At 39.7% G+C, this 5,118-nt stretch overlaps 1 pseudogene; it reads left to right on the top strand.

The window, feature by feature from the left end:
* The first annotated feature begins 2,777 nt into the window (after positions 1-2,777).
* Positions 2,778-3,290, top strand: LOC124991970 (ferritin light chain-like; annotated as a pseudogene).
* The last annotated feature ends 1,828 nt before the right edge of the window (positions 3,291-5,118 follow it).

The raw sequence follows: 5,118 nt of genomic DNA, 5'->3' as shown, positions 1-5,118 counted from the left end.
GAATAGGAAAAGAAGAACTCAAACTATCACTATTTGCCTATGACATGATTCTATATGTAGAATATTCAAAAAACTCCACCAGAAAACTTCTAGAACTAATAAATGAATTCAGCAAAGTAGAAGGATGTATAATCAACACCCATAAATCAAATGCATTTCTATACATCAGTGATGAATCCACTAAAGAGAAATTAGGAAAACTACCCCATTCATAATAGCCTCAAAAAAAATTTGGAATCAATCTAATGAAAGAGGTGAAAAATCTCTACAGTGAAAACTACAGAAGACTAAAAAAAAGAAATTGAAGAAGACCTTTAAAAAAGGAAAGACCTCCCACACTCCTGGATAGGCAGAATGAAAATTGTCAAAATGGCTATACTACCAAAAGCATTATACAGATTTAATGCAATTCTCATTGAAATTCCAATGACATTTTTCAAATAACTAGAAGAATCATTAAATTCATTTGGAAAAATAAGAGCCCCAGAATAGACAAAGCAATCCTTAGGAAGAAAAGAGAAGCAGGAAGCATCACAATACTATACTACAGAGCCATAGTAACAAAAACAGCATGGTATTGGCACCAAAACAGACACATAGACCAATGGTACAGAATAGAAGACACAGAGACAAACTCACATAAAGACAGGTATCTCATACTAGAAAAAGGCACCAAAAACATTCCCTGGAGAAAAGAGAGCCTATTCAACAAATGGTGCTGGGAAAACTGGAAATCCATATGTAACAAAATGAAATTAAACCCCTATCTCTCACCCTGCACAAAACTCAACTCAAAATGGATCAAAGACTTAGGCATTAGGACAGAAACCCTGTGCCTAACAGAGGAAAGAGTAGACCCAAATCTCCATCATGTCAGCTTAGGATCTGACATCCTTAACAAGATTCCTAAAACACAAGAAGTAAAATCAAGAATCAATAAATGGGATGGATTCAAACTAAAAAGCTGCTTCTCAGCAAAGGAAACAATCAATAACATGAAGCGAACGCCTAGAGAATGGGAGAAAATCTTTACCACCTGCACCTCAGATCCAGCATTAATCTCCAGGATAGTTAAAGAACTCGGAAAACTTTACACCAAAAAAAAAAAAAAAAAAGCAAAAAACACTCAATACATGGGGCTAAGGAACTGAACAGATACTTCACAGAAGAAGAAATACAATCAAACAACAAATACATGAAAAAATGTTCAACATCTCTAGCAATTAGAGAAATGCAAATCAAAACTAAGATTTCATCTCACTCCAATCAGAAAGGTAAATATCAAGAATACAAGCAACAATAATGTTGGTGAGGATATGGGGGGAAAAGGTACACTCATACGTTGCTGATGGGACTGCAAATTGGTACAACCATTATGGAAAGCAGGATGGGATTGCTCAGAAAACTTGGAATGGAGCTACAATTTGACCCTGTTATACCACTCCTCAATTTATACCCAAAAGACTTAAAATCAGCATACTACAGTGACACAGCAACATCAATATTTATAGCAGCTCAATTCACAATAGCTAACCTATGGAACCAACCTAGGTGCCCCTCAACAGATGAAAGGATAAAGAAAATGTGATATATACACAATGGAATATTACTCAGCCTTAAAGAAGATTGAAATGATGGCATTTGTTGCTAAATGAATGGAGCTGGAGAATATCATGCTAACTAATGCCATATGGGAATGCTAATTCACAATAAGGTGGATGGTTACTGAAGAACAGAATTACTCTGGATTAGGCAGAGGGGAGTGAAGTAAGGGAAGGGGTAGAAAGATAGCAGAATGAATTGTACATTATTACCCTATATGTATATATGACTGCATAACCAGTGTGATTCTACATATATGTGACCAGAAAAATGAGAAGTTATACTTCATTTATGTATGATGTGTCAAAAAGCATTCTTCTGTCATATATACCTAATTAGAACAAATAAAATACAATACATAATGTTTTTAAGATCTAGCCATATTGCTCTATTTTCTTCTAGGTAATTAAACCTGAGCAGTACCTAGATTCTATTACAAGTGTATAATCCACAACTGATTAATCCATTCTCCTAGTGTTGGACACCTCAACTGCCTTCAACTTTCTACCTTTCCAAATAAAGCATCCAGGAACATACTCCTACATGTCCCTTAGAGTTTTGCGTGAGAGTGGCTCTAAGGTATATAGGAGAGAGGGAATAATGTTCATATATTGGACATGACCTGATTTCTCTAAGAACAACCAGATAATAACCTTAGAATACCTGTAACCAGGCTAGATTTCCGCTAACAGTGCAAAAGGTTTCCCAACTCCCTTACCAACAGTAGATATTAACTGATTTTCTGATACTCAGTAATGGGTGGCTTAGTGGGCCTATTCTAGACCACCAGTTCTTTTCAAATGCTCAAAACTCTTTCCTGAAGTTATTAAAAATTTCTAGATCCTATGCACAACTGTACAGGTCCTGGGCAACTGGAAAGGTTATGTCAGGACGTAGATTATTCCCTCACACGCAAGCTCCACTATTTCTACATCATGTAGCTCCAAGCTGATCTCAAAACTCCTCTTACCAACCATCGCGCCTGGAGGTCCTACGATCTGTCTCTTGCTTCTACGGTGTTGGGACAGAACAGACCCAGGGACTCCCTTTTCTTCCAGCTTCAAATTGCCTTCCAATCTGATCTCCGTTTGCGATCCCCGGGCCCATCTTCTCGCCCACCTCCTGCTTCCAGCTCCCTCCGTTTTTTGTGGTCAGCTCCTTTTTGACGACCAACCATGACCTCCCAGAATCATTCTACGGAGGTGGAGGCTGCCGTCAACCGCCTGGTCAATTTACATCTGCGGTCCTCCTACACCTACCTCTCTCGGGGCTACTATTTCCACCGTGAAGATGTGGAGGGCGTGGGCCATTTTCTTCCGTTTGTTGGCCGGGGAACAGCGCGAGGCCTCCGAGCGCCTTCTGAAGATGTAAAACCAGCGCGGCAGCTGCGCCCTCTTCTAGGAGGTGCAGAAACCTTCTCAAGATGAGTGCGGCAACTCTCAGGATGCCTTGGAAGCTGCCTTGGCCCTGGAGAAGAACCTGAACCAAGCCATTTTGGATCTTCATGCCTTGGGTTCTACCTACACAGACCCACATCTCTGTGTTTTCTGGAGACCCACTTCCTTGATGAGGAGGTGAAGCTCATGAAGAAGATGGGAGACCACTTGACTCATCTCCGCCATCTGGCAGGCCCCCAGGCTGGCCTGGGCGAGTATCTCTTCGAAAGACTCACCCTCAAGCACGACTAGGAGGCCCTGGAACACAGTGGCCTTAGATGGGGCTCCCTTGCATCTCCTGGCATCAGGGCTTTGGCCTGAGCCTCTCCCTCTAACCCCTAGGCAGCTTTTTAACCACCATGGAGCCTTTCCCAAACCTTGGACCAAATGAAAATAAAACTTTTTCCAGGAAAAAAACGAAAACAAAAAACCCTCCTCTTACAGGACTTCATACTCCTCTCAGGAGAGAGGGGAATTCTGGGTTTTCCTAAAACCTTCCCAAATGTTTCTAACCCCACTGCCCATGGGAATTTTCACCACAATGCATGGAACCAGTACACTAAATATGATTCTTGCCTTCTCCCTCCCCATTCCTTCCTGTCTGCCTGCTGCCTCTGTCTTCCTCCCTTTTTCTCCTTCCACTTTGCCACCTAGAATCTATAGTGCTTTCAAAATCTCCCTTATGACTGACAAAACCTGTCTTTCTTTCTTAAGCTCCGCTGTCACCCCTAGAAAGCATTCTCCCTGTTCTTCCCTGGAACAATAATGAAGGGGAGGCAATAGGGTGAGGAGAGGGGAACTAGATTAAAAGGAGAAAACAAATGTTGGAAACCGACACCTGCATGCACTTACCATTCCATATGGATAACACTTTAGCCACTCCAAAGCACTTTTACATATCAGGTGACCCTCTCAAAAACCCAAAGAACTTGTTACCATTCGTAGGTTAAAAATAGAAGCTAAGGCTGAGAAAATGAAAGAGTTTTGTGGAGTAATAAGACAGAGAGCCCACCAAAAAAAAATTTTTTTAAATCTTTTATAGAAGAATTTATATTTCTTTTACAACTCCACCCCCAATACATCAGGAAAACCTTTTACAGTAACAAACTCTCCCTATTTTCTCTTTAGTAGATCAGGTCATCTGAGCTAAAAGGAGATTCTGGCACAAAAATGAAGGCTATTTTGTCTGCTTTGTAGCAATAACTCGTGGTTACTCTTAAGTTTTTGCAAGAACCTCTGAGTTCTTATTTCATTATTGGCAATTTTTTTAAAACTAAAAAAATTGCGACTACTGTAACACTGGTAACCAAATAGATAGCTGTTCAATTTTCAGTTTAAATTGTGTTTATCAAAAACGTATCTCACTTTGACAGATTGTGAATTTAAGTACTTATGTGAAATAGTGATTTTAAAAGTTTAATTCTCTCAGTATAGACACTTACACAATTCATTTTACTCATGCACTTGTACCCAATTTTCAGGAATTTAAGCTTCACATTTTTGCTTTTTAAAGTCTGAAAGCGACGTACATTTCTCACCTAGATATATGATCAAAAAAAAAAAAAAAAAAAAGCTAAATCTGTTTGGAGAACATTTTTCTAGATCCCACCTGAGCATTTCTGCTACATGGACAGGAAAGACAATCTCTGATTGAAGGCAGGCAGTTTGGGTTACTGAAAAGAGACAGAATGGGTTATGAATCCTGTCTCTCTACAACCTACCAGCTGTGTGACTGTAGGCAAGTAATTTAAATTCCAAACCTCAGTTTTCTTTTCTGTAATATGGAAATAATAATATCTATGCTTAAAGCTTAATGTGAAGATTAAGTGAAACCACGTCCATACAATGCCTGGCAGGCAGTAAGCACTGAAATGCTAGTTTTCCTCTTTCTCCAGCCCTTAGAAAAATAAACAGAGTCATCATGAGCACCACTGGTTGTATTCCAAAATATCCGCAACAAATATGCTGCAGAAATGGGAATATTTCACCTTTGAAATGAACAGTGGAAACAGGCATTTGCATGCCTTGTTGTCCCAATATATGGCTTGGTTTTGCCCTTTGCACACAATAGGAAACTCGC

The sequence above is a fragment of the Sciurus carolinensis genome, chromosome 8 (genome assembly GCF_902686445.1).
Source record: "Sciurus carolinensis chromosome 8, mSciCar1.2, whole genome shotgun sequence".
NCBI lineage: Eukaryota > Metazoa > Chordata > Mammalia > Rodentia > Sciuridae > Sciurus > Sciurus carolinensis.
Note: the sequence above shows the minus strand (reverse complement) of the source record. Positions and strands in the feature narration are given on the sequence as shown.